Source organism: Monomorium pharaonis, chromosome 9 (genome assembly GCF_013373865.1).
Source record: "Monomorium pharaonis isolate MP-MQ-018 chromosome 9, ASM1337386v2, whole genome shotgun sequence".
In the NCBI taxonomy this organism is placed as follows: domain Eukaryota; kingdom Metazoa; phylum Arthropoda; class Insecta; order Hymenoptera; family Formicidae; genus Monomorium; species Monomorium pharaonis.
The window spans coordinates 12,643,977-12,654,131 of record NC_050475.1 but is presented as its reverse complement, the minus strand read 5'-3'; the positions used below and the strand labels follow the sequence as shown (position 1 = coordinate 12,654,131).

General features: G+C 29.5%; 1 protein-coding gene across 1 annotated transcript in view; it reads left to right on the top strand.

Moving 5' to 3' along the window:
- The first annotated feature begins 4,337 nt into the window (after positions 1-4,337).
- LOC105837398 overlaps positions 4,338-10,155 on the top strand; it is a 90,463-nt gene continuing 84,645 nt past the window's right edge. Inside the window, exon 1 of the mRNA XM_036291929.1 lies at positions 4,338-4,363. The gene's annotated coding sequence lies outside the window, so the exon portion shown is untranslated. The remainder of the gene's footprint in view (positions 4,364-10,155) is intronic.

The window sequence follows — 10,155 nt, the reverse complement described above, 5'->3', positions numbered from 1 at the left end:
TCTCTCTTTTTTAATACGTTTAGATTTTCACATATCGTTACAAAGGACTAGAGATTGTTTAACGTTCAAAAAAACTACGTCATCTGACTTCGATTTTATCGCCTTTGAACGAATAAAATACATCGTTTAACCACCGGATTATTTTTACAATTTATAAAACCGAGAAAACATGATTTTTTTTCGCCTCCCAACGAAGAAAATTTACCGTTTTTGATTCGTTACGTTTTTTTCAAAATTTATTGTATTACACATTTATTCTACTTTTTGCGACAAGAAAATATGCTTCTATTGGCCACATTTTGTCCTAACTTTATTAAAAAATTTTGTATTCACACATTTATTTTATTTTGTACTTACAAGGGAACTTCACGAACCCGAAAATTCTGATTTTAATGAAACTTGGCATAAATGTAGAGGGGGTAAATACATGAATTTAGAAATTATAAGTTGGTGCTTACAAACGGTTTAAAGGGTTGAAACCACCCTTCAAAGATTTAGAGTTTTTGCCTTTTCTCGATATATCTCGTAAACTAAACAAAATATTAAAAAATGTTTCATACAAAAGTTTTACAGTATAAATACCTCTATCTAACTATGTTATTTATTTTTCAAAAAAATTTTTTTTCAAAAACTTTTTTAAAAAAAATTTTTTGGGAAAAAATAAATAACATAGTTGAATAGAGGTATTCATGCCATAAAACTTTTGTATAAAACATTTTTTTTAATTTTGTTTAGTTTACGAGATATATCGAGAAAACGCAAAAATGTCTCAACTTTGAAGCGTGCTTTCACCCCTTCAAGCCGCTTTTCAACCAAAATAAAACATTTCTAAATTAATGTATTTAGCCCCTCTATATGTATGCTAAGTTTCATTAAAATCAGAAAATTTTCCGTTTGGTCTTATAAACGGTTTAAAGGAGTGAAACCACCCTTCCAAGGTTGAGACATTTTTACCTTTTCTCGATATATCTCGTAAACTAAACAAAATATAAAAAAATGTTTCATACAAAAGTTTTATAGCATAAATACCTCCATTTAACTACGCTGTTTATTTTCCGAAAAAAAATTTTTTAATTAAAATAAATTTTTAATAAAATTGACTTTTATGTATATAGCATTTATAAAGTAATAATACTATCTTATATACTACGTTTTATTTATATTATCTATGTGTATATTATGTATGTTATATATTATCTATGTTATAATACTATACATTTATATTACCTGCATCCCCATCTTTCATTTATAGGCTTTCATTTATTGGTGGAATATGTATAATTTGAAATAAAATAATTAACATATTAAGAACATTCGCAACATTTATGTGTAACATTATGCTTCGCTTAATTAAAAACAATCTAACAGAAAAATCAAGCACACGTTAGATGTGATACTGATGTGAAAATGACTCGTAACATTATTAATAAAGACACCAAACTTTTATTAATACGTGATTTTTATTTTATATATGTTACATACCGTGACATGATAAATATAAAACTTAAATGTGAAATATGTGACGTAGACAGAATGAACACTGTGTGAAAGCAACGTGACTACTCTAATATTGCGCAACTGTTAGATGAAAACTAATACATACAGGGATGCAGATAATATAAATGTATAGTATTATAACATAGATAATATATAACATACATAATATACACATAGATGATATAAATAGAACGTAGTATAAGATAGTATAATTACTTTATAAATGCTATATACATAAAAGTCAATTTTATTGAAAATTTATTTTAATTAAAAAAAATTTTTTTTTTTTGAAAAATGAACAGCGTAATTAAATAAAGGTATTTATGCTGTAAAACTTTTGTATAAAACATTTTTTTATATTTTGTTTAGTTTATGAGATATAGTGAGAAAAGATAAAAATATATCAACCTTTAAAGGGTAATTCACTCCTTCAAACCGTTTATAAACCTAAACAAAAAATTTTCTAATTTTAATGAAACTTGGCACAAATGTAGAGGAGGTAAATACATTAATTTAGAAATGTTTTATTTTGGTTCAAAAACGGCTTGAAGAGGTGAAACCACACTTCAAAGTTGAAACATTTTTGCATTTTCTCGATATATCTCGTAAACTAAACAAAATATTAAAAAATGTTTCATACAAAAGTTTTACGGCATAAATACCTCTATTTAACTATGCTATTTATTTTTTCCAAAATTTTTTTAGAAAAAAATTTTTTTGAAAAAAAATTTTTTTGAAAAATAAATAACATAGTTAGATAGAGGTATTTATACTGTTAAACTTTTGTATGAAACATTTTTTAATATTTTGTTTAGTTTACGAAATATATCGAGAAAAGGCAAAAACTCTAAATTTTTGAAAGGTGGTTTCAACCCTTTAAACCGTTTATAAGCACCAAATTATAATTTCTAAATTCATGTATTTACTCCCTCTACATTTATGTCAAGTTTCATTAAAATCAGAATTTTCGGGTTCGCGAGGTTCCCTTGTTAGTTCAGTATACTTTATGACAATTGACAAAAGAATATGTCTTCCCCGTTGAAAAGATGAGATGGAAATCCAGATAATTATCCATATGGAATCCATACAAAACCATATGGTTATTCATATGGAATCCATACAAAAAAATCCATGGGAATTCACATACATGTGTATAACTATCTAGATCTCATCTTTTCAACGGTGCTTGTTTATGAATCAATTTTTGTCTTAACATTTTTGTTTTTAACGTTCAATATGTTTATACGTTAATTTTCTTTGATTTTACGCTTAGTTATACTTATAATGCGACTGAAGATGACTCAGTAATAGTCGAAACGTTTCGAAAGATTCATAATATGCAATCGCTTTATTATAACATTTTAGTTTTATTAAATTAAATGATCTCAAATTCTTATTATGTAATAAAACTTACAAACTTTATGAATTAATTTATTTGCTCGTTTATTGACCTTTTGAATCTAATGTATTGCTTTGCGAAAAAACGAGCTTACACAAATTATTATCTTTTGTAATTTATTTCATGTAATTGTGTGTTTATATATATATATGTGTGTGTGTGTGTGTGTGTGTGTGTGTGTGTGTGTGTGTGTGTGTGTGTGTGTGTGTGTGTGTGTGTGTGTGTGTGTGTGTGTGTGTTTAATATTGTATATATATACATACATATATACATTTATACATACATACGTAAACACATACATATATACGATAAGATATATTTTAACATTTTACACGATGCTCTCTTTGCTGCATTTTTAAGTGACTAGAGCGATCGTATAGCGGTATTGCTTCTCGTAGTGCTAGACTTCGCGGTTTGAAGTGGGGAAAACGGCAGCGCGATCTGGTCTCTGTTAATAAATAATAGATTTTCTTTATTACTTATTATAGTTTAATGTTATTTGAATTGGACATAATTACAAAAATTTTCATTATTATTTTTTGATAATGGTTTGGAGATCAAAAATCGAGAAATAATTGCAAAAGACTTTCATAAAAGAAATTTAAAAAACAAATTAATTTTTTAATTAAACTTTTATCAATTTAACGTAGTCAAAGTAATTAAAAATATTATAATGTTTAAGATAAAAATAATATAAAATGACAATAATGATACAATTTTTTAATCTATTATCCTTACGAATTTGTTACAATTCTCTCGCAGTTCTGTAAATGGATACAGGAAAGCAAGTAAATTGCATTGCATTTTATTATTGCGACATACATTAATCTATATTTATCTTGACTATTATTGAAGTAGAAAGTACACAAATCAAAGTACACGATGTAATGAAAAGAATGTAATCAAATTGGGAAAGTATATTATTACTTGCTTGTCGTTTTCCGGTTTAAATTGTGTTGGTTTATAAGATACATCATAAGATGACATCCTTGACTTATCGATCATAGATCAGTAGCACGAGGTCATTCAGTAATTTATTCATCCTGATCGCAGTCTTATTCAAATTATAATGACTTATTATATATATATATATACATATATATATATATATATATATATATATATATATATATATACACATATATATATACATATACGAAAATAGTACAAAGTGAAAACTTGCAAGAAAAAGAGAGTTCACGGAGCCAATATCGACACTTGGTTTGGTCGCTAGTGACCTCGATTTTCGCTGTCTATCCTTTCACTTTAAAAGCGATTTCAGCGAGTACTCTTTCTCGCACCGACTAATGTCGAAGACACATGTATTTCGTAAAGATACCTCAGTTTGCTTTGAGAACGTCGATTAGTGAGTCGTTTCCCGTCGACAGTGCGCCTAGATTTCACTTTCATGTAAGTTCCAAGACAAATAAGCGCGTCTGTTGCTATCGTGTTTTCCACATCAACAAGGTCTCTCAGATTATTTAATACAATTATTTAAAAAAGTAGCAATACCAAATAGTGCAGAAATAACAAAGTAATATGAATACATAAAACGGAAATATAGTGCATGATGTGGACAATTAATAAAAAGTAATTTAATATCGAATTTCCTGAAAAGACATTAAATGTTGCATTTGATGATCTTACTCTTAGATTTCACTTTTGCGCCATTTTAATTGAAACTATGAAGCGAAATTAACAAATAGATCAATGTAAATAATATTTAAACAACTGGGTTGCTGTATAATGTCTAAGTAATACAGTACCTATACAGTACCAATTGCAGAAAATTTTCAGAATGTTACAATTTTTCACATTTTATCTGTACTACTTCTGTAAGGATTCTGCAAAATGTCATACAAAATTTTATAACAAAAATGTTTCTAAAACCTTGTAATATGAGATACTACAACAGAAATGTTTCTGAAATTATAAATACAGTGAAAACATACTTAAGCAAAACAAAAGTCATCGTGACATTAAAATTATGTCAAAATTGTTATTAAAAGTCTTTTTTCGATTACGATTTATTGTTATATTATTTTGACGTTATTGTGACTTACATGTTTGTAATAGCAACGTAACATAAATGGTGCAATTACATGTGTTTTGTATAATTCGATTATAGTAATAAATAACCATATTAATGGTTCTGTAATGTACATAATGAGATAATATAACAGTAAGTATAAGTAAGAAATACAGCAATACCGTAATGGTTTAACTTCTCTCTTTTTAACTTAGAAAAGTTTTGAGTTTTTTAAAAGAAAGTTAATGAATATTAAAATATAAATTACAAATTTTTGCTTTAATAACTTATGCAGCACAGAAGCTTGCAATAATGTTGCAACATTGCAACATTACATATTGCAGTGCAATGTTGCAGAAACATTGTAAAGCTTCTTTTGCCACATTATTTCAGGAATGCTGCAGTAATATTTCAAAACTATTATAAAAAATAATGTTTCTATGCTTCATCTACTTGGCACCGCCAATAGATAAACGTGATAGAGGATCATAGATAAAGCACAGGACATTATTTTTTACAATGTCTTCTATTTCTCATATTAAGAAAAATACGCATAAAATAATTCTTCAAGCGACAAACTCTTAAAAATTGAATTTAAAAATGAAAATGAATGAGGTGTATTTTGACAGTAAAACTTTTTGTTGTTTTTGTGAAAAAATAAATACCGGGTTATATGATATTTCTGAAGTTATAAAATAACTCCGATATTTATACAACGTGGAAATTTGCACCGTAGAAATAAAAAAAATAACAGAAAGATTGAGGCTAATTTACACGCAATTATTCTGTGTCTTTCTATCATATTAGTATTGTGATTTCAATTTTTTGTTAATATTAACTATGAATTATATCTATAGAATTATATCTATAAAATTTATAATTATAGAATTTAATCAATTTAATAACATAATAAATAGCGATCATGTATTACTGTTTACGTAAAATAATTACTATAAGGAATGTGAAATGTTTAACAATTATTTCCGATACAATAAGTGTAGAGAGATAATAATCTTGTAACCAAAAATGCGTACAATATGTGAGCAGATTAGCAACAGTTTTTCTCAGAAATTGTTAGCAAATTGGCATCCATTATTTAATATAGTTACAATTTTTTAACATAGCCTGTTCACAGATTTTGAAAGCAGATTGATGTCAAAAATAAGTAAAAATCGCAAATTATTTACTGCCAATGATCTGTTGGCAATAACATGATAAACAAGTTTTGTCATATTTCCCAATAAAACAGTACGTGATATCCACGTTAATGTTACATGGATCGACAACCACGTGAAATCCACGTAAATATTCAATACTCAAAAACGGTACTAGAATCTATTGGTATATGGATGCAATCATAGATTCAACGTAGAAACCACGTAAAAATTTTACGAACTTTAGAAACATCCTCGTAATATACACGCACTTTCTAAATTTCTTGGAGTAAAACGTCACTCCAAAAGAATGAAATTTTACTCTAAGCAATAGTGAAATACGACTACTCGAAATGGAGTGACATCTCATTTTTTATAAAAATGAATTTTTCGCTCGATAAGTGATCTCTTCATTTGATTGGAGTGAAGAATTACTTTCCTCGTAGCGAATTGTTCGTCTAATTAAAATAAGTAAATCACAAAAGTATTATGTGGCGGTTCTCTTCCACATCGGGACATTGGCACAGTATAGGAAAAAACAATAGGTTCACTCGGCGTCGATGCCTTTGATCTCATGACTATAAGATCCGCCATATTGTTGGTTGTGCACGGATTTCAATCATTGGTGCAAGTTTTCGGCCGCCAGCACCAAGATGGGCCCACTGGTGGGGACACGCCCCTATAAGCGCATAATATTATTTAATATTAAGTAATATTTTAAGTATATTCTTAGAATATTAAGTGTACATTTAATATTTTAAGAATATACGTAAAATATTAAATAATATTATGCGCTTATAGGGGCACAATATACTTTGTCGCCATATTGTTGGTTGTACATATCGTGCGCACAAGTCATGCGCAAGGGACGACCATTAGCACGATTTTCAGCAGAGTGAACCTACTGTTCTTTCCTATACTGTGACATCGGGTAGGAAGCTAATTATTGCTTATCTTAATCGTGCTGCGGGTGGTCTTTATACAGGGTGTTTGGTAAAGATTTATGCAATTTTTATAAGCAGGTAGAGCGCATTAAGCTGAACAGAAAAGTCCTTATCGTTTTTCCATTTTCGCAATAGTTAAAAAGTTAGTGACTTGTAAAATTTTCTGTATTAACCCGGCCTACCGGCAAATGCAAGCACGCCGAGCGCGCGACCGCGGCGGCCGCCCCTCCCTAGCGCTTGAACCTTGAGATTGCTAGGCGCGCGGGGGGAGTTGTTACAACAAGTGGCAATGGCTACGCACAATGTGTACGTGTACATATATGTGTACAAAAAAATATCAGTTCTAATGCTTAAAGAAGCAATTACTAAATTTATTTTTTTTAATAAATAATGATTATTTTTAATAAAAAATTTTTTTTGGTGATAGTCTTAAATGTCGTAAACTGTCATAAATTTTAAAAGAAGCTATTATCATGTGCTCAAAAACAAATTTATCCTTCTTTAAACAACATTAGAAAATTTTATCGATTAGAATGGAAATAACAACCAAATAAAATGTTTGTTTCAACTTTATATTCTTAATTAAAAATTCTTAATTAAAAATTAAATAACGAGGATATTTATATTTTTAATAAAATTAATCCTTGTGATAGACTTATAATACACGGAAAAAACTTTATGGTAAAAATTACTATGGTAAGTAGTAAACGCGTGACAAGGAGGAATTATGAAAATTTTTATTATGTTTTTTATCAAATTACGATAATATTTACACTACTTATATGATATAACTCTCTGAAATTTCTTCTTACAGTTCGTGGTTACTATCATAAATAATAAATCATACATAATTTTACTGTAAAATTTTCTCCGTGTAGATTTACAAATATATGAATTTATTAAATATTTGAAAACTTATAAACAATAAACTTATAAACAAGGGAGGGAGGGAGGGAGGGAGGGGGAGGGAGGGAGGGAGGGAGGGAGAGAGAGAGAGAGAGAGAGAGAGAGAGAGAGAGAGAGAGAGAGAGAGAGAGAGAGAGAGAGAGAGAGAGAGAGAGAAAGGGAGAGAAAGAGAGAGAGAGATTGGAACGTTCGGGGCTTTGGTCCGCTAACGCGGGGTTATTTCCTATTGCTTGGTTTCACTCCCACTCCGTGAAATACGCGACTGCATTGCTCATTGCTATTTCCCACACACGCTACTCATGTGGGCCGAGGGCATATGGAGGAGATAGTTTCCGCTAACGCGGAGTACGCTAACGCGGGGTTCCAGTATAACATCCCTTTATTTTTATTTAACGGTAAAGTACGAATAACACAGCATCTGCTCTCTCGGAACCCTTACTTCTCCCATTTTTTGCAAGGCTGTTCTTTGTTCACGACTAGATGCGAAAGAATGGAGATCGACCAGGATCGACTTACAATAAACTCGACTTGTAAACTCCGACTAACGTGTTAAAGATACAGCGTAAAATGTAAGCGATAAAATAACTGAATATTATTTGTACATATTATTTTTGCATTTAACAATAAGACGTTTTCCATTTTTGTACCAAATTTTAATTTATTATAAATATTCGCATTTTCAAGCAAGTGGCAATTAAAAATAAAAAGTTGTTAATTTTTATTTAAAAAATAACGAATAAATATTTAATAATTAATTAGCATTTTAATTTAATAAATGTTAAGATATAGGATTTAAAAAAAACTACATTGACTTATTAAAAAAAATTAGGGGCAGAGCAAGAATCGAACGAGCGACTTCGCGCTTACTAAACTAGAGCTCTGTGCGCTCGGCTACGAGTGGCTCTGACGATAGGTCAAAATTTTCTGTACTTAAAGATATCGGAAATCTTCAAAATCGATTTTCTCGAGTATTTTTGAGAAGCGCATCGTACTGCTTTAGGAAATTGATGTCCGGGTACTGATCTTTAAATCTTATAAGTATGAAAAAAATCGATGACCCGTAAGGTCCCCTTGTAAGATATTAAAAATCGCTTTCTTATAAACAAAGTTATATACTAACACACATACACACACACGCGTGCGTGAATTTAAAAAGGGATGAACCTCGGTGAACTTATTAACAGCAACATGGGCTTAGAAGAAAGAGAATTTTGCTATAACAGTAAACAATTTTTCATAATAAAGTTTTTTACTACTTCTCTTTAAAATTCAAATAATAAATATGATAATAATAATATGATAATCTCATCAAATAACTTGTTCTTTGTTAAATCTTTTGCAAAGATTTTCTTGGAACAAATTTTAAATCTTGTAATGTAGATTTTCTGAAACAAAAAATAAACGGTTTACTTCATCCTATCATTTTTGGGAGAATATTGTGTTATTTGATACCTTCAAGATCAACATATTTTGTCAGGCACACTGTAAATTCCGAACTTTGCAGTAAATTATGTCTCTCTTTTCTTACTCGCCTCTTTTTTCTTTTTCTATTCTCCTACTAGGTTCAGATAAAGTGTTTCTTCCTCTCTTTCTTTTAATATCACTAAAAATAAAACATAACACAAAGTATTAATCTTATCTCAGAATATTTATTCTATACAAAAAATAAAAATTTTGTGTAACTTCACTGGCGGAAAAATTTTCTACAAAATTCTAAAAAACTACAAAAATTTACAAAAATGTTCTAATTCTAGCATTTTTCTGTAGAAACTACAAAAAAATACTAGAATTAGAACACTTTTGTAAATTTTTGTAGTTTTTTAGAATTTTGCAGAAATTTTTCTGCCAGGGTTATCTGATTATACAATGCATAGTGTTATATTAATCTTCAAATTAGGCACAGTCGCTATTTCCTTCCACAATGTAATATGCAAATTATGCATAAAACTAACAACTAACTCGTCACTAACCTTGTGCACGTCACACGTCATTAACCTCGGACTATCACATCATCGCCGTAAAACTTGCCGCGGATTAACATTAACACACGCACAGACCATATACTATGGGTGCGTTCCGTTTTCACGCATGATGCTTAAACGAAGATGAATAATGTCTTATTCGCACTATACGTGAAACGGAACACATTCTTAGACCGCAAATCAGCGATACCAGTTCAGATGCTCAGCGCCAATCAAGATAGTGTCCGTGTTAACTTGTACAGCC